At 38.0% G+C, this 24,508-nt stretch overlaps 1 pseudogene; it reads right to left on the bottom strand.

The window, feature by feature from the left end:
• Positions 1–13,854: 13,854 nt before the first annotated feature.
• LOC143647617 (baculoviral IAP repeat-containing protein 2 pseudogene) lies at positions 13,855–15,646 on the bottom strand (annotated as a pseudogene).
• Between the last annotated feature and the right edge of the window lie 8,862 nt (positions 15,647–24,508).

Genomic DNA, 24,508 nt, shown 5'->3' with positions numbered 1-24,508 from the left:
AGCCATGGGGGATACTAAATTACAGCTAATTACAGGCTGTCTGCTAAGATTTTCTAATTACTTCATTTGCATTAGTCTTGCTTTCTTAAGGAGCCTGTAAGCTTTTTCAAAGCATCTTGAGGACAGGGACACATTTCTCTGGGTTTTCTACCCCAGGCAGAACCTATCTCTTTGCCAGGTACTCAGGAGACATTGGATAGTAGGGGTGGGCAGTAGAGCACGAGAAACTCGGAGTATAGGCTCTGAGTTCAAACTAGTTGAGTTCGAGTCTGAATTTTACTTCTTACCAACTATGTGACTGTTTCAGTTTGCTAAAGCTGCTGGAATGCAATATACCAGAAATGGGTTGGCTTTTACAATTTTACATTCCAAGGCCTCGAAAATGCCTCAATTAAGACACCACCAGGATGATACTTTTTCTGAAGGCCAGTTACCAGTGAGCTTTAGCTCCTCTGTCATATAGTAAAGCACATGGCAATGTCTGCTGGTCCTTCTCTCCTAGGTTTTGTGGCTTCCAGTTGCTGGCTTCAGTGGCTGCCCTTTTTTAGCTTCTCTGGTAGTCTTCTCTATGAGCTTCTCTTAATTTTATCTCTTAGCTTCCATATGTGTTTTATCCTCTTATAAAAGACTCTGGTAAGAAGATTAAGAACCACCTTGAATGGTATAAGTCACACCTAGACTTAGACTTATTAAGTCACAATTAAAAGTTCCCACCTACAATAGGTCTGCACCCACAGGAATGGATTAAAAGAACATGACCTTTTCTGGGGTACATATAGCCTCCAAACTACCATAGTGACCTTGCGAAAATTTTCTAACCTGGGAAAACCTCAGTTTCCTCATCTTCAAAATGGGGATGTTGAAAGTACTAACAGGGTGGTGCAACAGTGGCTCAGTGGCAGAATTCTGACCTGCCATGCTGGAGACCAGGGTTAGGTTCCCAGAGCCTGCCCATGCGAGAAAGTACTTCTGTACCTAGCACTTCATAAATGCTCAGTTCATGTTAGTAAATAGTCACATTAATAACTTTTTTTTTTTACTTTCTTTTGGCTCTAAAAGTTCAAGGGCTCCTACCTACTCACTAATGTCAGGGTTGTGATTTGTGTATGGGGAAGTGTGGGGGAAGGAAGAAGGGAGGCAGGCAAGCAAATGCTTTTTAAATAACGTAGATTTTGGAGAGATTTAAATTCCAGCTTTCCTCTGTATAGGCTGAGTGAATTTGCATACGCCCATATCTCTGACACAAAGCCAAGTGTTGAGATTTCCAAGGCATGGCTGCTACTGTTTCTCCCTCCCCTTTACTTTATTCTCTATGGGATAAAGCCTAGGTTAGCATCTGACTCACAGACCTGGCTGTTTTCTGTATCAGACCTTGAGGCTCCCACAGAAGCCAGAGGAACTAAATTTCAGTCTTAGCCATAGTAGGGACTTTGAGAAATTAAAAAGGAGCAAATTATTTAGAAAACACAACAAAACCCAGTTCCCTAGAAGAAAGGGAATTAATTCCCCCTGTGCCAGTTTGAAACTGTTATGTACCCCAGAAAAGCTGTGTTCTTTAATCCTTATTCAATACTTTGAATGGGATCTTTTTTGATTAAGTTGTTTCCATGGAGTTGTGGTCCACCCAATTGTGGGTGGGACTTTTTGATTAGGTGGTTGCCATGGAGATGTGTCTCCACCCATTGAAGGTGGATCATTTACTGGCATCCTTTAAGAGGGAACCATTTTGGGAAAAACTTCAGAACCAACACAGACAGAGACATTTGGAGAGGCAGGAAGAAAACACCTCTGGGGAAACAGTTTGAAACCAGAAGCCAAAGGACCAGCAGATGCAAGCCACATGCCTTCCCAGATCGGCTTTTCTTGATTTAAGGTATCTTTCTGTGGATGACTTAGTTTGGACATTTTTATGACTTTTGAACTGTAAACTTGTAACTTAATAAATTCCCTTTATAAAAGCCAACCAAGGATGCATGGGTGGTTCAGTGGTAGAATACTTGCCTTCCATGCGGGGACCCAGGTTCCATTCATGGACCATGCACCCCCAGCCCCCCCCCCCCAAAAAGCCAACCATTTCTGGTATATTGCATTTCTGGGAGCATTAACAAACTAAAACACTCCCCAAATGGAATTTGTTAAAAAAGCTTTGGACAAAAATAAAACAAAACAGTTGTGTGTGCTGGAGCCAACTTATACTGACTTTTGAGAATAGATTTTACATGGCTCTTTCTAAACGCCACATTCAGTGATATTAAGTTGGTAGACTGAAATTACTCATGGTGGGAGTATTTACACCATGGAAATTGGCAAATACTAAAAATCAGAGTTTTTCCCCTTGGAGATCTGGTCAAATATTTACTATCACACTTACTGGCAAGAATAGTCTGAATCGATAATTTCAAAACTCAGGTGTCTGGCAGAACACAGTATGTATTCAGGGAAGAGTAGGAGGAAGAGGCTGGTAAATTACAGTAAATACCAGGAAATTGCTTTCTTTGTGTAGTGGTTACTGGTGCTCATTCTTCATGGCAGGTGGCAGTGGGGTCCCCTGGCATAGTGTACTAGTGCCAAAAAGGGACTTAAAAAACCCATTTACACAAGATTTGGGATGAGTGCAGCTTAACTGAAGATCAAGGTTTTTGAATAGTGACTTCAGGTTGCTGGGGGCCAGGTGCTGAGGGTGGCCATTGTGCCAACCTATTTTGGACAAAGATGGCAGAGGAGATTTAAAGATGGTATGCTTCCTCAGAGCTGTGAAGGACAGTGGTAGGGCTGAATCTACTGGACGCAACAAGAGAGGGCAGCTTTGGGGAGCCACGATTGATGCTCCTGGTGTTCTTCCTGGCCTCTCTCTCATTCCCTCCTCAGGGCAGTTTGGAGCCAGCAGGAACCCTTTTCTTCATCCTGGGCTTGTGCCTGCTGATTTGGGAAACTCCTCTCCAGCATGGACCATGCCCCTCCCCTCAAATTTGCCCTCCAAGCAAAAGCAGCTTGAGACAATGAAAGAAGTATAGTTAAAAATTGAGGCAGAAGGCCTGGGACAAAGGCTTGCCTGTTTTAAGTCCAGCAACAGGACATCCAGGAGAGTGGGAAGGTTTGCCACTTGGGAAGTAGAGGAGGCATACAAATTCCTATAAACAGCGGGATTTTTAAGGCCAATAGCAAGTAAAATCTAGGCCAAAACACAGGCTCAGAAAATACAAGGAGGATCCTGCACTTGTGTCCACCTTGGGTGGACTTTCCTCATAAGAGGGCTGTCATGCCAGAAAATATCTGTCATATCACCAGCTAGATGCAAACTCAAGAACAGACATCTCAGGGAATAAATCCTAGAGTTAACATTTAAAAATATTGTGCACAAGAAATTATAAGACCAACAAAGAAGCAGGAAATAGATGGTTTGTCCAAAGGAATGGGACAAAAATCCATAAAAGAAAAAAGACCAGCCTTTGGACACACTGGACAAAGATGAAAAAAAAAACTTCAATATTTTCAAAGAGATAGAGGAAAATAAAGGGAAAGAGCAAAAAGGATATCAGGAAAACAATGAATGAACAATAGGAGAAACTCAATAGAGACATAAATTTTAAAAGGAACCAAACAGAACTACTGGAGCTAAAGATCACAATAAGACAAATGAACAATACTCAGAAGGGTACAGCAGATTGGAGATGGCAAAAGAGTTTGAAGATAAATGGGATTTTGCTAATGATACACCATCCCATCCTGTAGGCAGAATGGAAGAGTTTGGAGTGGGGGTGTCAGGAAAGTTAAGAAGTTAAGTCAGATTAGAACCATAAAGGAAAAAGAGTTCCGGTGATGAATTTTGGTCTAGGAGGCAGGGATTTCTGTTGTTGGTTAATATAAACAGGAATATAAGGGCTTAGCTTTGAATAAAACCTCCTTTTGGCATTGGTCCCTATGGCAGACTGTAATGTGAGACAGGAGGTGGTTTATGAAAGGGATATGGGATAAGGCCTGACTGAGAGTCAAATAGAGGTCTGGAGTTCACACTTAAATCTTGCTGTCTTCTTTCCCCCCTTGCAGAATTTTACATGCTTTTGGTTATTCATACTTCAGACTATGTTTCACCTATTTTTTGAAGACTTTTCTTGAACACTCTGGAAGGGTAGCTTTAATTTCCCAAGAGAAAGAGAATATGTATGTCTGGTGAGAAAGAATGATTGGGTGGGCCTCAGTCTTATTCTCCCCTCGGACCTCCAGCACCTCAGAGCTCACAGGAACATCAAGCAGTTATGTCTACTTGCCTCTGCTTAACCAAGGGAGCAGGCTATGAGGCACATCAACCCTTTTGGGACCAGACAGGGACTTACAAATCAAGCTCCCTCTTCTACTGTAACTTTTATCACATCTTTCCTGTATCTTTGATATCAACTATTTCCATATTGTGTTTTATTTTTATAATATGTTTTTAAATATTCAATCTAAACATGCCCAAATGTCTCATCATACTTCTGACGTGTTACCTAGGAGCACATGCATTTGGGTATGTGACAGCTCGTCAGTGGAGATTGTGCTGTGACAACTCTGAATGGAGATTGGCTGAATGCCAATGGTTATTATTACTTCCATATTTGCCTTTATATTATCTGGATATCTTTTTGCTGTGGGATTAGACATCTTTGCCTTCCCACATAATTGTCCTTTTTTTCCTTTTGCCTGATACAAATGACTATCCTATAAATCTACCTTCACTTCTTTGTACCAGCCATTCATGCTTGCAGTCTACATTACTCATTATTACATTATTTTTGTTTGGGTATAAAACCTGTGAACTAGATTGTAAACCCCTTTAGTAAATGTTTTCTTCTTTGTATAAACCATAATGTCTAGCATAGCAGTTTTGCAAAGTGGATGTTCAATATTTGTTCATTGATTGATATGAAGAAATGTGATATGGTTGTTAAATTTGTTATTACAGATAATTAGGCAGTCCAACTTAGTAATTGCTTATCCAATATGCGGAACTTGGCTGAACACTGAAATGCTTCTTTAATTAGTATGACATTTTAAATTAATTATATATTTTCAACTATATTTTTCAGTCATATGCATAATTTTTATTAAAGGTTTAGTAATTCATGTAAGTGACTGAAATTAGTAATTTTTTACAGTCAAACCAAATTCAGTTTCAATTTTTCTTTTCTCACAACCTTACCATTAGCAAGACCTTTGATGAAATATATGATTTAGTTTTAATCACCCTATGTCAGTCCAGATGTGTTATAAGACAAAGGTTTTTCTTTTCTTGTGATGAGTTTACCTGGCTCTGGTAGTAGGGTGATGCCATTCTTATAGAATGGTTTAAGAAGTGTTCCTTCCTCTTCAATTTTTTTGAAGAGTTAGGTCACAAAACAAGTTTCATAAATTTAAAAATGTTGAAATTATATAATATCTAGCATATTATATATGGTGTTAATTCTTCTTAGAATATTTGGTAAAATTCACTGGTGAAACCATCTGGACCTGTACTTTTCTTTGTTGGGAGGTTTTTAACTACTGATTCAATCTCTAGTAATTGGTCTGTTGAGATCTCTTTCTTTTTCAGTTAGCGTAGATAGTTTGTGTTTTTCAAGGAGTTTGTCCACTTGACTAAGTTATCTAACTTACTGGCGTATGATTGTTCACAGGATCCTCTTATAATTCTTTTTAGTTCTGTGCGGTCAATAGTAATGTCCTCCCTTTCATTTCTGCCTTTAATTATTTGCAACCTCTCTTTTTCTTCTTTTTCAGTCCAGCTAAAGTTTTGTTAATCTTATCGCTTTTTTCAGAGAACCAACTTTTGGCATTGATATCCTTCATTGTTTTTCTCTTTTAAATCTCTATTTCATTTAGCTCCTCTCTTATCTTGGTTATTTCCTTTATTTTGCTTGCTTTGAGTTTAAATTTCTTTTCTTTCTCTAGTTCCTCCAGTTGTAAAGTTAGGTCTCTGATTTGAGATCTTTCTCTCTCTCTTTTTTTTTTTTTTTCGCACGGGCAGGCACAGGGAATTGAACCCGGGTCTCTGGCTTTTGTTTTTGATATAAGCATTTAGAGCTATAAATTTACCTCTCAGCTCTGCCTTTGCATCATCGAATGCATTTTGATATGTTATGATTTCATTTTAATTCTCCTCAAGATATATTTATATTTTAAAACATGGGCAGGCACCAGGAACTGAACCTAGGTCTCTGGCATGGCAAGTGAGAACTCTGCTGGTGAGCCACCATGGCCCACCCTCCTCAAGATATTTTCTAATTTCTTTTGTGGTTTCTTCTTTGATCTATTGGTTGTTTAAGAGAGCGTTGTTTAATTTACAATTTCCATATTGGTGAACTTTCCAGATCTTCCTCTGTTATTGATTTCTACCTTCATTCCACTGTCATCAGAGAAGATATTATATGATTTCAACATTTTAAAATTTATTAAACTTGCTTTGTGACCTAACATATGGTCTATCCTGGAGAATGATCCACGTACACTAAAGAAGAAAGTATATTCTGCTGTTGTTAGGCAAAGGGTACTACTAGTTGGTTTAGAGTATCTTTCAAGTCTTCTATTTCCTTACTGATCTTCTGCCTAAATGCTCTATTGATTATTGAAAGTGGTATATTGAAATTGTTACTATTAATGTAGAAATATCTATTTCTCCCTTCCAATATGTCAATATTTGCTTCACATATTTTGGGGCTCTGCTGGTAGGTACATATATATTTATAATTGTTATTTGTTTCTGATGAATTGATCCCCTAATCTGTATATTCCCTTGTAACCGTTTTTGGCATAAAGTCTATTTTATCTGATATTGGTATAACTACCTCTTCCTTTTTGGTTACTATTTGCATAGAATGTTCCTTCCATCCTTTCGCGCCTATTCTACTTGTTTCTTTAAATTTAAGGCGAACCTCTTATAAACAGCACAAAGATGGGTCATGATTTCATATCCATTCTTCCAATCTCTGTCTTTTGACTGGAGAGTTTGACACAGAAAAGACATTTGAAAACATTCAGCACTCCTTTTTTGATAAAAACACTCAGAAAACTAGGAAGAAAGGGAAATTCCCTCAACATGATAGAGGACATATATGAAAATACCATAGCTAACCTCCTATTCAATTGTGAAAGACAGGAGGTGCTTCCTCTAAGATCAAGAATAAGACAAAGTGGCCCACTGTCACCACATTCAATTCTGTATGCAAGTTCTAGCCAGAGTAATTAGGTAAGAAAAAGAAATGAAAAGTATCTGTGCTGGTTTGAAGCTGTTATGTATCAGAAAATCTGTTCTTTTAATCCAGTCTTGTGGGAACAGACCTATTGTTGGGTGGCATCTCTTAATTAGGTTGCATCCATAGACATATATGTTTTATATCCATAAAACAGCTATAAAGATATATTGCCGCCCCCCCCCCCCCCCCACCAATTACGGGTGGGAGATTTTGATTAGGCTGTTTCCATAGAGATGTGACCCTGCCCATTCAAGGGAGGTCTTAATCCTTTTCTAGGACCCTCTATGAAAGAGAACTCAGAGCCAACACAGAGAGCAGAAAGATGAAACCAAGACACAGATATTTGGAGGTGTGGAAGGACCCATGGAGCTGAGAGCCATTTTGGAAACCATCCAGCAGACAAGGTCAAGTACCTTCCCATATGACAGAGAACTCCTGGACACAATTGTCCTGTCTTCAGTGAAGGAATCCTCTTGTTGATGCCTTAGACCTGTAAACTTGTAGCCTAATAATCCCCTTTGCAAAAGCCAATCTATTTCTGGTATATTGCATTAGAGCAGCATTAAAAAACCAAAATAGGGTCTATATTGGAAGGAAAGAAATAAAGCTTTCCTTATTTGCAGACAACATAATCTTATATACAGAAATCTGAAAAATGTACAGCAAAGCTATTAGATTTAACAAATGAATTCAGCAACATGGCAAGATACAAAACCAATGTACAAAAATCAGTGATGTTTTATACACTAGGAATGAACAATTTGAAGAGGAAATCAAGAGAGAAATTTCATTTACAATATCTAAACCTTAACTAAATCAATAATTAAAAGAATAAAATATTTAGGAATAAACTTTACCAAGGATGTAAAGGACTTATACATGGAAAACTATAAAGCATTGCTAAAAGAAATAAAAGAAGACAAATAAATGGAAAGACATTCTGTACTCGTGAATTGGAAGACTAAAAATTGTTAGGATGACATTTCTACCCAAGGCAACTTACAAAGTAAATGCAATTCAAATAAAAATTCCATAAGTCTACTTGCAGAAATGGAAAAGCTAACCATCAAACTTATATGGAAAGGTCATGAACCCTGAATAGCCAAAAACATCTGCAAAAATAATGAAGTTGGAGGACTCACACTTTCTAATTTTCAAACTTATTACAAAGCTGCAGTAATCAAAACAGTGTGGTACTGGAACCAGGATAGGCATATAGACCAATGTCATCAAATTGAGAGTTCAGAAATAGACCCTTGCATCTATGGCCAATTGATTTTTAAAGAACTTTTAAAAATTTTATAATATATCATATATACAAAGCAACAAAATAAAAAAGCAATAGCTTTAAAGCACTCTTCAAAGTAGTAACAGGACAGAATCAGAGTTTGTCATGGGCTACCACGCCATCCTCTCAATTTTTTTTTCTAGCTGCTCCAGAATATAGGATGACAAATTGATTTTTGACAAGGGTGCTGTATTAGCTAGGGTTCTCTAGAGGAACAGAATCAGCAGGAGATATCTGTAAATATAAAATTTATGAAAGTGTCTCTCGTAACCATGGGGATGTGAAGTCCAAGGTCTGTAGGGCAGGCCACGAGCTGACAGTTCCAATGAAGGTCCTGAATGAACCCTCAGGAGAGGCTGGCTGGGCAGCCATGGAGATGTAAGAATCCAAGGTCTGTAGGGCAGGGCATGAGCTGGCAACTACAATGAAGGTCCTCGAAGAACTCTCAGATTCCTGGTGCCTGCCCATGTGAAAAAAAAAAGAACTCTCAGGAAAGGCTGGCTGGCTGAAGCAGGAAGAGTGATCGTCTCTTCTGAATCCTCCTTAAAAGCCTCCCCAGGATTAGATTAAGCATCACTCATTGTAGAAGACACTTCCCTTAGCTGGTTGCAAATGATCATGATTTAAGTCCATTAAATGTCTTCATAGCAACAGATAGGCCAATGCTTGCCTGACCAGACAACTGGGCACCACCACCTGGCCATGTTGACACAGAACCTGACCATGACAGGTGCTAAGTCCACACATTTGGGAAAGAAATACTCAAAAAATGGTGTTGGGAAACTGGATATCCATATGCAAAAGAAGAAAGGTGGACTCCTACTTCATACCACATACAGTAATTAACTCAAAATGGATCAAAGACCTTAGTATAAGGACCAATGCTCTGAAACTCCTGTGAGAAAACATAGGGAAGCATCTTAAGGACTATGTGTTTTATAGAGTTTACTTCCAATGCACAAGCAACAAAACAAAATATTGATAAATGGGACTTCATCAAAATCACAAACTTTTGTGCCTTAAAGGACTTTATCATGAAAGTAAAATGACAAACTACACAATGGAAGGAAATATTTGGAAACTACTTATTTGTTGCAGATTTAATATCCTCAACAACAAAAAGACAAACAATCCAATTTAAAAATGGGCAAAATACTTAAATAGACATTTCTCTAAAGAAAATTTACAGCTGGCCAGGAAAAGATGCTCGAAAGCATTAGCCAGTAGGGAAATGCAAATCAAAACTATAATGAGTCATCATTTCACACCCACTAGAGTGGTTACTATTCAAAAAACAGTAATTAAAAAGTGTTGGAAAGGATGTGTAGAAATAGGAACATGTGTTCATTGTTGATGGGAATTATAAAATGGTGCAGCCACTGTGAAAAACAATTTGGTGGTTCCTCAGAAAATTAAGTGTTGAATTATCATATGACCCAGCAATCCCACTGCTAGGTATATATCCCACAGGATTGAAAAACAGGGATTTGAACAAATGTTTACACACCAATGTTCATGGCAATATTATCACAATTGCCAAAATAGTAACAATTCAAGTGTGTCATGTCAATTGATGAATGGATGAACAAAATTTGGTATATACATACAATGATGTATTATTCAGCCATAAAAAGGAATGAAGTCCTGATATATGTGACAATATGGATGAACTTTGAAGACATCATGTTGAGTGAAATAAGCCAGACACAAAAGGACACATTTTGTGTGATCTCACTTATATGAAATAATCAGAACATGCAAATTTATAGAGTCAAAAACTAGAAAACAGGTTGCCGGGGTCAACGGTGGGATTAGAGAATGAGGAGTTAATGCTTAATTAGTATGAAGTTCCTGTTTGGGGTGATGGAGAGGTTTTGTTAATGGATGGTAGTTGTATTTGCTAGAGTTCTCTAGAGAAACAGAATCAGCAGGAGAAATCCTTAGATACAAAATTTATAAAAGTGTCTCATGTAACCATGGGGATGTAAGGGTCCAAGGTCTATAGGGCAGGCTGCAAGCTGGCAACTCCAAAGAAGTTCCTCAACAAACTCTCAGGAGAGGCTGGCTGAACAGCCATGGGAATGCAAGGGTCCAAGGTCTGTAGGGTAGGCTGTGATGCTGGCAGCTCCAATGAAAGGCTGGACTAACTCCACAGGAGAGGTTCACTGAAGTAGGAAGGAAAAGTGACTATCTCAACTGAATCCCCATTTTTCAGGCTTGCAGTGATTAGATTAAGCATCATTCATTGCAGAAGACACTCCCCTTAGCTGCTTACAAATGCAATCAACTGTCTATGCAGCCAATGTGATCATGATTTAAGTCCATGAAATGTCCTCATAGCAATAGACAGGCCAGCGCTTGCCCAACCGGACAACTGGGCACCACCAACTGGCCAAGTTGACACATGAACCTGATCATAAAAGTGATGGTAGTAAAATATTGTGACTGTAATTACCTCCACTGAATTGTATATTTGAATGGGGTTAAGATGCAAAATATTAGGTTATATATATGACATCAGAATAGAAATTAAAATAAATAGAACTGTACAACATGCTAGCCTAATATAGACTATGGACTATAGTTAAAGTATAATTATAATAATATTATTTCATCAATTGTATCAAAAGTAATACAGAATGCAAACTGTTAACAATATTGAAAATTATGTGTTTGTGGGAGGGGGTATATGGGACCTCTGTACCTTGTACATGACTTTTTTGAAAACCTACAACGTAACTTATGAAAAAAAGTAATTTATACAGAACAAAAATAAAAGACAAAGACCTCAAGTTCAATCCTTTAACAGTCAGGAATCTCCCATCTTGTGTTTTCCCATCCTACCTTGGGCAACCTTCTTATTGCTGTCTTTCTCTCAGCTTCATTTGAGAGTTTTCTTTTATGGGTGCATGAGTAGTTCAGTGGTAAAATATTTGCCCTCCATGCAGGAGACCCAAGTTTGAATCCCATACCATGCACCAAAGAAAAAGCCAGAACACCAGCAGAATACACCAGGAGAATGTTAGTTTCCAAAGTGATGATCTATTTTTCATTTTTGACTTTCCACTATGAATTATGAACTTATGAAGAAATCAAAAGATAATAATCAACCCATACACTCAACACCTACATTTAACATTTTGCCACATTTTCTTCATCTGTTTTTAAGGATTTTAAAGTAAATTACAGACATTGTGACATTTCAGACTTCAGTAGAATTCTCTAAATTTTTTTCTACCTAACCACAATATTATCACACTTAAAGTTAATGATCATTTATAAATACAATTTGATACCCAATCTGTATTTGATTTTCTTACAAATGACCCAAAAATGTCTTTGTTCAAACCAAGGACCAATCAAGGACCATGAATTGCCTTTGGCTTTTATTTCTGCTGAATTTATTTTAGTATAGAATAGTTTCCCTCTTTCCTCTTTTCCAATGACATCATCTTGTTGAAGTAATAGTTCCACATTCTGCATTTTCCCTTTGCTTTATAATGAGATGATTTAACCTGTTTATCTATACCCTGTACTAGATTTCCTATAAACTGGAAGTTAGGTGTCAAGAACTGATTAGATTTTGGGAGAAGAATATTTCATAGATGATATTAAACACTTCTTATTAGATGCCATCAAATAGCATAGTTTGTCTGGTTGTTCAAGTTTTTGTGATGTTTAGATTAGTTGCTGTGATTAAGGAGATGATTTCAGTCCAATTTCTCCCATTATTGCAATTACCAGCAAATAATCTGTACAGGGCTATTTTAGCCCCGAGGGGCATTCAATTTGCTATCATATTTCACCCAATGTTTTTAGTATTCATCGATGAACCTTAACTAAATCAGTTATTTTATTAGATTTTCAAAACTGTAATTTTTAATTCTATAATTTATTCTACATGTATTAGTTGGAATTATTCTGTAGAGAAGTGCTTTCCCTCATCAACTGGGGCTAATTAGTTATCCTTAAATAAAGTTCTGACTGGAAAGGCAGAATAAACTTTCTTTACCTTTAATAATCTATCTTCAGAACAAGAGGTTGCTGTTATAACTACTCCAGTGGTGACAAATGAGGTTTGTTTTGTTTGGGGATTTTATTATTTGAGTGTCATTACTCTTATAGCCATTTTTTTCACACTCTAATTGGCCCAACTTTGTCTATTTGGGACCACTTCAAATTGATCTGAGACTTACTGACATGATCCTATTAATCTTTGAAAGCTTCCTTGTTTGCTTGGTCAGTTAGATGTCCCAAGCTTGCCTTGCATATTAATTGATGCAGACCTGGTGTCAGCCCTGGTTCCTTAAATGCAGAATGGTATTTAAAAACAGTAATCTGGCTCTGTGGATACTCATGGCTACTGGAATATCATTGTTTTTTGGGGTCTTTCAATAGGCAGAGTTAGACAATGTGTGTGTATGTGTATGTGTGTGTGTATATATATATGTGCAAATATATTTAAGGATATAATATATACTTAAAATAATGGTTTTGTATTAATAGTTCAAATTTAACTTTATTATGCTTTTATCTATATATATATTTTAAACATGGGCAGGCACTGGGAATTGAACCCAGGTCTCTGCATGGCAGGGGAGAATTCTGCCACTGAGCCACTATGGCTGCCCTTATATCTATTTTTGATACATCACAGCACTATAACTACTTCTTTAATTCCTGTATGTTCACATATACTAATAGCTCATTAAATATAAATCTTACCTTTCAAATGAGCAGAGATTACGATTAAATATGATATATGATACGAGTTTTTTTTTTTTTTGAAACAATTACTGGTATCAAAGTAGAGTATAACATGAATGTTGCTAATTAAGAACCAATAATTCCTTCTTTACCTCAGATGGTTCCAAATGTTGAGTATTTTAAGGACTTTTCTACATACATTAATACAGAGCCTATTTTTTATTCTAGTAAACTGAAAAATAATTGAGGTTTTCATATGGTCACATTTTCTAAAAGCTAATTTTACAAAACTTACTGCCATAGTAATTACTTAAGTGGGTTATGTTAGTGTCAGTTAACAAGTTTTAGGGGAAGCCAACACTCACAAGTTTTTTTGAACCTAAGCTTGCTACGTTGTCAAATGAAATGAATTTTGCTTTTTGGAACATAATGGCTCATTTAGCAGTCTTTATTCTCACCAAGTTCACAAATTATTACCTTATCCACCTCTGTTAAATATCTTCTATGCTTGATTCCTCTTCCTATAGCATCATTATTGTAATTTCTTATTAACTTTGCACACCACTTTACTATACTTGATCAATCGAAGGCATCTGAAGTTTTAATTAACCATAAAATTTTCACAGCATTTTCTTAGAAATGGGACAAACTCCTGCATACTACCAGATGACCACAAGGAATGAATTCAATACAAACTTCTTTGCTCATACACATTTCTTCAGTTATTTCTTCTTGCAGCCTCTTCAATTATTCCTCCAGTGACAGACCTGAAACATCTGTTGGGATATACTTCAGATTTTTTTTCCACAAATAAGTTATAGTGTAGAGTCAAGTTCTCTTAGACATTTTGGAAGATGGCTGCAGCATTTCCTTTAACTAAAACAGTGTCAATCTGTTCTTTTGCTTGTAAAGGTATCTGTGTTTTTTGTTGAATAATATCATGTTCCTGTTCATTAATTACACTGCCTGGTAAAAGGTTGTCCCAGATAGGAAGCACATGTCAACTGTTGAGAGAGAACCATTCTATTCTTCTGAATTAATGGCAAGTCATCTGATGCTGTTTCTTCAGTTTTTCTTTTTCCTCTTCTTTTCATCTTTGGCATCAAGGAGGGTGGACACCATATCACTAGCTGTTTTATAATTCTCTACAGTTTGTTAAGATTTTACTCTGAACTGTCTGTTTTACCAGGCTTCCACCAGAGTCCATTTCCAAGACAGCATTAACTACAGGTGTATTCAGCATTAACTTCAGAAGATCATGACTGTATCTTCTGAAGAGTTTTCTACAGGTCTAAAATGAACAATTGGTAGATCAGCATTTTCATTGCCAAGAGTATCTGTAGCTGACAACAGCTGTGAGACTATCTAGCACAAATCTCATCAACAAACTCCTGCCCTTTCCTGTGTATCAAGAGCTCATTTTGGAAACCAGTTGGCATGTGGATCATCTCCAGATTCCCAACACCTCAAGCCACCATCACAACAAAAACATTTGACATTGGCATTGCATAACAAAACAAACCCTCCATAACGAAAAACAGCCCTTGCAAGTTACTCAGGCTGCTCTGAAACACTGGATGGCCAGTACAAAAATCTTCTCCATCTTGCTGCATGTGATTGCATGCTCACATTTGAAATAATAAACCTCAGTGTTTCTAGGGAATTTTCCAAAAATGGACAGTTAGGAAAATGTCTCTGTGTTCTGAAATAGCATCATCTTTTCCTTCTCAGTTACTCAGTTTCCCACCACAGGTGAAGTAAGAAAGAAAGTCTACCCTGTCTTTGGGTCCGATATAAGAAAAGCCAGCTTTTGCCCATTCTGATGTGTGACAAACAGATTAAAGGCTACATATGATAAGAAAAAAATCTAGTTTCTCCAGTACTCATTGCCTAACTACAGAGGCTAGTCGTCAAAGGAGAGAAGTCATTGCTCTGGAATTAATAGGGATTAATGAAAGGTGGAATAAAAAACACTGAATGAGACACTATGTTCCAAAGTGGGAGATAATGAATGTGAAAAATAGTTTCCCCTTGGAAAAGTATTCTCAGAGTTAGATCTCAAACTTGTAACCAAAAAGACAGGTTCTGAATAAAGCGACAGCCAAGATACAGCCTTGTAGGCATTTCAATAGCATTGTCTCCTTGTTTCCAGTTATCCAGCATCAGGCCACAGCCGAGGCATTTGACCTTGTCATTCACATCAGTGTAATAAAAGCCAGCATGAGCAAGACTCCTTTCTGAAATGGGAACACCGTTGGAGAAGTTGAATATGGAGACATTCTGTAGAGTTCATATGAAAAGTCATATTTCATTTTTTGTTTGTTGCCATTTGTCCAATGGGACAAGATTGTGCTAGCTTCCATTTTACCCACAAATTTTTGATGAAGGAGCCTGGGACAAGTCTTTGAGAAGTAGTTTTGTGCATGAGTAGGTGATTTTACTTTTTGATGGCTAAAAGCTTTTACATGAAATTTGTCTCTTCACACTAAATTAGATTTTTACCACAAAAAAGAAAAAATCAAATGATAGCCTCCTACTTATCTAGAATTCACTAGAACTTCTTTACTGGGTTGATACCTGATTTCACAATGGGGAAGGATGGATGTCTCTCCTAGATTGTGTCAAGGTGCCACTTAATACTCTTTGGAATTACTCTTTCAGGTTACTCTAGATATTAACTTATTATTTAGTGCAATACTAACTTAATGAGCTGTAAGAAGTTGATGTACTTCTGAAAATGTTAAAAACTCCTGATATTTAAAGGAGGGTTATATTCTCCCAATTATAAGCAACGATAGAAGTTTTAAACTGTGCCTTTAAATTGCTTTTGGTTACAATCTATGAAGCCTGGTTATCAGGCCAATTACTGCTAATGCTACAAGAGGGAAAAATGGTATGCATCAGGCTTCTTTTCCTACAAGCTCCTCTCTAAAAAAAAGCAAAGATCTTGTTTCATTCTATTAAACAAAAATAATTAAAATCTTCACGTGGTTACATGGTCTAAAGGCTAATTTCAATTTTACAAAGCTTATTGCCATACTAATTATTTAAGTGGGTTATGTTAGCTTCAGTGAAAAACTTTTGGGGAGGCCAAAACTTACAAGCTTGTTATGGTGTTTATGATGTCACATGAAATGAATTTTGCTTAAAGCTTACAAATTGTTCACTCTTATTAACAAAAATATTGTATTACCAACCAAATTACTGCTTACGCATAATATGCCAGTAATTCACCCTACTAGGCTTTCTGAATTATTTAAGAAGCATAATTCATACACAAAAACACTTCACAGAATTAAAACTATATCCCTTTATAAAGTTTCTGGGTTTCCATAATGGGATTTATTACTGTAGGGGTAAAAAAAAGTTGACTGTTCAGGGCTATAAAACTGCGGTGCTGACGCAGCCAAGACAGAAGCAGTAGGCTTACTGGAGCTTTCCTTAGACTCTGCAGCTGTAGTGCCAACACATTCTTCCATATCTATTTTGCCTTACACTGAAGAGCTTGTTTTTTCTTTTTATGTGATTTTTAAAAATTTTTATTTATTAATTAAAAAAATTAACAACAAATGAACAAAAACATTAACATATCCTTCCATTCTACATATATAATCAGTACTTCTTAATATCATCACAAAGTTGAATATTCATCATTTCTTAGAACATTTGCATCGATTTAGAAAAAGAAATAAAAAGACAACAGAAAAAGAAATAAAACGATAACAGAAAGAAAAAGATTATACATACCATACCCCTTACACTTCGCTTTCATTTGTCAATAGCATTTCAAACTAAATTTATTTTAACATTTGTTCCCCCTGTTATTTATTTTTATTCCATATGTTCTACTCATGTGTTGATATAGTAGATAAAAGGAGCATCAGACACAAGGTTTTCACAATCACAGAGTCACATTGAGAAAGCTATATCATTGTTTAATCATCATGAAGAGCTTGGTTTTTAACAACTTTAATGCAATTATTTATTTGCTTATAGTATACATAAAGTATTTTCAAAATAATGAAACTATTGAATAAAGTTTAAGGTTTCTTTGGAGTTCCTTTTATCATTATCCACCAAGGAAGTACAAAGTACTACGTTTTAAACTCACTTGAAATAATAATTTCCTGTTTGATTATTTTACTAATTTAATACGCTATGCTATTAAATTTATTTCTTTCTGTTTCTTTTCCTTCGATTTTAGGGACCGTTTTTCTTTTCCTTTTTAATATAATGCATCTTTTTGAATATGTAAAACATTGACATGTTCTAGAAGTTAAAAGGTATAGCCGAAGAACTTTCTCTTCCATCTCAATCCCTTTGGTTCTCATCCCCTCTCCTGCTGCTGAAAGGTACCAATTTTTACAGTTAATTTCTGGTTAATCTTACAATGTTTCTTATTAAAAATATGAGCAAATTTGTATTCATTTTCTTACTTTCCTTTACTGCTTTCCACATAGGTAGCATGTGCAATTATTTTTATACACAATTTTAAGGCATTATAATTTATTAAATACAAAATTTTTGCACATTTTAATACATTATAAAATTTTAATACAATATAAAATATTATAATACAAAAAATTTTAATACAAAATTATACACAACATTTTTTTAATACCTTGCTTTTTCACTTAACAATATCTTCTGGAAATCCCTCCATATCAATGCATGAAGATTGCTCTCATTTCATTTTATGGCTGCCTCATCTCCATTCTGTGGCAGTACCACCATATATTCAACACAGTCATATGTTGTAACAATGTCGTATGTTGTAACATAGTCATATGTTGGTAGGCCTTTGAGTTGTCTCTGGTCTTTTGTTAGTACATGTAATGCCTCAGTGAATAACTATGTCATTTCATATTTGTATAGCTATGTCCTTAGAATAAATGTCTAGAAGTAAGATTGCTGGGTCAAAGATAAATACAGTTGTGGTCTTGATAGATCTTGACAATCTCTCCTTTAAAGGCGTTGTATCATTTTCCATTTTTACCAACAACTGATGACAGTATTCATTTACCCATAGCCTCACCAATACAGTATATTGTCACAATTTTAATTTTTTCGCCAGTTTGATGGGGGAGAAATGGTAACACAGTGTAGTTTTAATTTGCATCTCTGGCCTTATGATTAGGGTTGAGAAATGTTCCATATGTTTATGGGACATTTGCATTTCTTTTTCCATGAAATTTCTCTTGATGTACTTTGACATTCTCAGAGTTATTGCTTTTTTTTCTTCTCTGTTCTAGAACTCGTTAAGTTTAAAGAGAGGAATTCTTTCTTAGTTTGTCATTTGTCTTTTGACAGTTATAGTTTTTTTAAAAATATAAACTTCTTTTTTTTTAGATGCATGGTCTGGGAATTGAACCCAGGTCTCCAATGTGAAACGGCGACCACTGAACTACCTGTGCAACCTAAATGTTGTAAAAAAAAACTTTGTGTAGTTCAATTTGTTGTTGTTTTTTATTTATTGGTTCTAGATTTTGAATCATTTTCAAAAATGCTTTCCCCACTTCCAGAACTTAAAGGAATTCATGATGTTTTCTTTTTGCACTTGTATGGTGTTTCTTTTGCTAAAGCTGCAAAAAGCAATATACCAGAAATGGACTAGCGTTGAACAATGAGGATTTATTAGCTTAGAAGTTACAATTCTAAGGCCACGAAAGTGTCCAAATTCAAGCATCAACAGGATGGTACCTTCTCTAAAGAAAGGAAGCTGCTACGGGGGACACTCCTGTCACATGGGAAGGCACACAGTCCACATCTGCTGGTCCTTTGCTCCTGGATTTCGTCACTTTCAGCTTCTAGCTTCAGCGGCTCTCTCAGCAACTCCAGGGGCTTATTCTTTCCAAACTTCCCTGGATGTTTCTCTCCAAGCTCACAGGTTTTCTCTGCCCTTTATTCCCTCATAAAGGGCCCTAGTGAAAGGATTAAGACCCAACTTGGTTGGGGTGGGTCACATCTCAACTGAAATAACCTAACCAAAAGGTTTCACTCACAACAGGCTTGCACCTACAGGAATCGATTAAAAGAACATGTCTTTTTCTGGTGTACATAACAGCTTCAAACCAGCACATATGGTTTCATCTGCAAATATATTTATATACGTGATTTATTTGGAATAATGTTTTCTTCATATGGGTTTTTGCACATTTATTGTTAAATTTATTCCTAATTATTATATATTTTTTGCTGCTATTGTAAATTTTTTTTTCTCTAAAATATCTTCTAACAGGTTAATGTTGCATATAGGAAGTCTATTTATTTATATTAATTTTATATCCTGTCAATTTACAGAATTCTTTCATTGTTTATGGTATTTTTCCCAGTGATTCTTTTGGATTTTCCACCTACATACTCATCTATATGTTGAAACCATTTTCTCTCTTTATTTCTGATTCTTATGCCTCTATCTATGTCTCTTACTTAACAGAATTGGCCAATATCCCAATAAATTATTACACTGTTTTGCAATAGTTGATATGTTGTCTTATTCTTGACTTTAGTGGGAATACCTTTAGTGCTTCCCCAACAAAAGAGATGTTGGCTTAGGGGTTGATATGAGTGTGTATCTGTGTGTCTGTGGTTATGTTAAGAAAGAATTTATTGATTTTTATTTGACTGAGGTTTTTTTAATCACTTTGAGGGGATTGGACTTTGTCAGATTTCTTTTCAGCATTAAAGAAAATGACTGTGTGATTTTTCTATATAGATCTAGTATTTAATATTGTTGGATTTCCTAGTTTTGAATCATCCTTGAATCCTAGAATAAACCCCACCTGGTCATTATATATTATTGCTTAATATACTGCTGGAGTCCTTGTCAAAATATTTTATCTAGAATTTTTCCTCAGTATTTGCAGGTAGGATTAGGATTTGAAATTCTTTTACTGCGGGCAATCTTAATTTTTATATTAGTCTTACGTATACTTCATGAAATTACTTTGGAAGTTTTCTTTGTGTCCTATTTCTGGATATTTTAAGTAACATTGAAATGATCTGCTGTTTAAAGGTTTCTTTTAACCCTGTAAAATCACTTAGCCATAGCTAAGTGATTTTACAGGCATTCTTTTTGTTGAGGGGAGGACAACTCTTAATGCTTGAGAGAAGTTGTACTTCTAAACTACTTCTACCTGGGTGACTAAGGGTTCCAGATGGTAGGAAGTGGGCTTCGAGGGTAGAGGTTGCCTTTTCCAAGGCAGATGAGGCTAGGGGTGGACTGACAGTATATTCACATCTGGGATGGTGAAGGGAAAAGAACAGAGCACTGTTGATGGGTGAGACGTCTGGAAAGAGAGGCTGAGCTGAGAAGAGAGGGTCAGCTGCTTGTTTCCAAAGACTTTTCTTCTGACTCTGCATTCTAACCTCTCCTGGGGATCTCTGTCCTATTTTCACAGCTGGGAAGGAAAACATAATCTCCCATAGTCCACTGAGCCCCTTGGCAGCCATTGGGGGGATCCTCAGAATCACCTCATCCAAGGGAGCTTGGACAAACAAAAGTCAATGATTCCAGTCCCAAATTCTCCCAATTTGCGTTGGCTGTGAGACACTTCCAGCGCACATGCCCTGGGGCTCACAGACTTATTAATAAGCCTCAGATCATAGACATGCCTTTCATGTTGAGCCTTTGATTTTCCGAGGCTGCTTTCTCCATAAAGAGTTTTGGGAAGACCTCCCCATTGTTCCCATGGTTGTGCTGGGAGAGGGGGACAAGGGCAGGCTCTTCTTGGTGCCCAGCACTGAGCTACTCAGCTCACCCACCTCTTGTCTCCCATATCCCCTTCATCCTCTGTGGATAGTGCCGATGTCCTCAAAGTTACAGGTGGCGGAGCGCCCTAGCCCCCCTCTGCCACAGGAGGTGCTGACTAGGCAGGAAGTGGAAGCACTTTGATGAGGGAGTCACCCCCCTGCAGCTGCTGGAGGGACAAGACAGTTGTGATATCCCTGAAGCTCCCCCCATCACTTCTGACTTCAGAGAGGCTGAGATCCAGAGACATCATTGAGAGATGGGCCTGTGCCTCTAGAGAACCTTAGGCTGGGTTCCCCATGGGAGTCATGGGCCTTGTGGAAAGTGCAACCAATCCCAGCCCTCCTTTGCTCAGGCTTGTGATCGCTGCCACCCCACCGCTTTCCAGGGCTGTGCCAATGAAGCGCCTCTGAGGCTGGGGTGGGCAGGGTGAGGGGAAGGCTGGGCTGGGGAAGTGGGGAAGGCTGGGTGACTCTCAAGAGTGTTTTACCTTAGGTCAGCACTCCGCCTTTGCATGCAAATGAAGCCCCTCCTCCTCCACCTTCACCCAGTCTGCCTCCTCCTGACTAACCAGACCCTTCCCACCCACATCCCCTAAAGCCAAGTCAGGTGAGAAAAAATACAGTGGCCCCTTTTAGAGCTTTAAGAAAGGAAATGTGAGTCAGTACCTGACTGACTGTGGAGGTTTCTCTTATGCCACAGAGGCTGCTGATTGGGCCCCAACGTCAGGGTGCCCTGGGAGCTCCTGATCCGAACCCTACTACTCACAGCTGAGGCTCAGCTCTGGTTGCAGCGGCTGCTGACTGGACGGCAGTTACCAGAGGTTTCAGGAGGGAGCTTCTGTAAGGAGCCTCACGGAGGCGTATGGAAGCTCCTGGGGGAGATTCTTCTGTCATTTACCTTCCTCAGGGTCTGGCTGGTGCACTGGCCACTTTTCTTCAGGAACATCATAACTTTCTATTCTCATGTCAGAAACATAGGACAGAATGAAGGGGTCCTGTAGAACCCTGGTCTTGAAGTTAGGAGACCAGGGTTTCAGTCCTGGAAAGATACGTTTCAGAGATGAAAAGGTGTATTCTTTGATTTCCTTCTCATTTTCTGAAACTAACATTATTATTCTCAATAGTTTTATTGATTTATTGACCCCTTCCCATGTGCCAGGCTCTATAGTAACAATAGTTCCCTGAATCTTCACCATAACCCTGTAAGGGAGACAGCTTTATTCCTATTTGCGGCTGAGGAAACTGAGGCTTAAGGGTAAGTAATTTTCCATAGGTCAGAAAACCAGAATGGATTTGGATCCAAGTATTTCTTACTGCACAGTTTGTTAACCATTGCCTATAACTGTCTCTTAAGAGCCCCATTGATCAAAATAGACTCTGTCGTGTTCTTCTTTGGAATGATTGCTTAGAAAACAAACAGAAAAACTCTTTAACCATTTTTGTTAATCCATCTTGTTTCTCTGGAATTCTCATTGTGTAACACACCTGGGCATGTGTTAGATATTAGCTCTCCTTCAGCTGAAGGGATTGTGGCTGTTGAAATGGGTGGAGAAGTATTTGATGTAAGACTTGAAGGACAGGTTTAATTGGAGTAGGTAGAAAGAAGTTGGTGCAGCATATACAGTGGAAGGGGCTGGAGGTAGGCTGTGGGGCCAAGTATGGGTCATGGTGTAACACTGAGAGTAAGCAGAACCCAGGGAGGGAACTGATATGACAGAGGTGGAGTGCCCTGCAGGGGAGAAGAAGGACTGGTTCTTGGCTGTGTGGCCCGAGAAATAGCAAACTGAACTGTAAAGCAACAAAAGCATTTATCATCGTAAAATGGTAAGTTGAGAAGCACAGATTCAGGTAGCAACCCAAACGGTGTCCCATCTTGGACTTGCAAGCAAAAGTCTTTAAAGAAAAAGAAGATTACATAAGTTGTTTGCAAAGAATAATGATTGGTGGATGTATGGAACTTTCCAAATGTCCTTCAAGTTAGACAGTTCACTGATGTCTTTATCTTATCGTTGTTTCATGGAGTCCAGATGTCCTCAGCAACACTGCTGCTTTTGGTTTTACATACCTTGACCATTTGCCGTCTCTGGCTGAGACTAAGGATAACTTCCTGAATGGCTTCCTGACTCCATTTAAAATCTCTTTGCTGTAGCAACTCCGTTTTACTTGATCTCTTTTCCTAGCTGGAATGGAGGGGGTGGAGTGCCAGGCTTTGGGTACTGTGCTGCTAGAGTTGCAGGGTTTCAGGATATAAACCACAAGTGCATGCGCAAAGCAGCAGGGGCCAGAGTCTCAGAGGCCTGTGAATGTGGACCCTCCACCTCCCCTTCCTGTAGTATGGCCTACAGGATTTGACTGTAAACTCTTTGAGGTCAGGAGCTAGGATTATTCATCCTTGTATCTCCAGAGCCTGGTGTTGAGTCTGGTGCTTCACAGGCTGGGACTGTCAAATGAAACAAAGGAAGGGAGGGAGGCTGGGTCACCAGAAGGACGTGGCAATGAACTGGGAGCTCTAGACAAGTGCTAACCAATCCCTTTCCTGGGCAGTCTGAAGGAAGAGAGAATAGGGCATCAAGGCTGTGGTCCCTGGTTTTCTAACCAGCTCCTAAAGAGTAAATGTACAGCTGCAAACATCATGGAACAAAAATTTCCCCTGAAGCCCTGAAACCTCCCCAAATCATAAAGCTTGTAAAAATCATGGGCCTGAAGCAGACTCTTAGTCAGTAACAAAAGCATGGGGTCATAAAGATTGTTAAACTTCTGCCCCAGAACAAATTTTGAGTACTTGACAGAGCCCCCAAGCACTAATAGTTTCCTCCTCCTTGAACAAAGAAGATACCTGGTGTTCAAAGGTTGAGATGGAAGATCACTGCTGCAAATCCTCCCTATAAAATAAGCTAACCCATGCCTTTTGAAGTGTGTCTCTTCCTTGAGCACATCTACATTAATTTCTTTTCATGTATACTTTCTCTCTCTAATAAATTTCACTTTTTACTTCTACTGGCCCTCCCTCATCCCTGAATTCTATCTCATGAGGAGAGGTCCTCATGAGAACCTGGAAAGGGCTCAGCTGACTCTAGTGTTAGCAGGGCTCTGCTTCCAAGGCCATTGTGGCTTGCCTTTTCTGCTTTCCCAAGTCTCATGGGGTCACTGTGCACAAGAAAACACACTATTCTGGATGCTCTGATTCTACTGAGTCAGAGAGACTAAGGCAGAATTGAACGAAATCTCAGTGCAGATAAACAAGGTAGAAGAAATAAGATTTGAGGAGAGGACTTCATTCAAGGGACAGTTACTCTATTTCTCCAAGACCGATACTGGTCTTGTCCTAGCCTCTGGGAATGCATCTGGTTCACTGATTCATTTGATTTCAAGCAGCTCCTGGCCTATAGCACCAAACCTGAGTCTCCTTTACCATTGCACATTCTTCGGCAGGTTGAAGTCAGGAATGCCCAGTGAGCATTTTCCCACCAGAAGCAGTTTTTTTTTCAGAATCCTGGACATTACACAGATATCCTTGAGCTCGTTAGATAAAGCC

Source organism: Tamandua tetradactyla, chromosome 10, assembly GCF_023851605.1.
Source record: "Tamandua tetradactyla isolate mTamTet1 chromosome 10, mTamTet1.pri, whole genome shotgun sequence".
In the NCBI taxonomy this organism is placed as follows: Eukaryota; Metazoa; Chordata; class Mammalia; order Pilosa; family Myrmecophagidae; genus Tamandua; species Tamandua tetradactyla.
The sequence above is the reverse complement of the archived record's forward strand: the minus strand, read 5'-3'. Positions and strand labels throughout refer to the sequence as shown.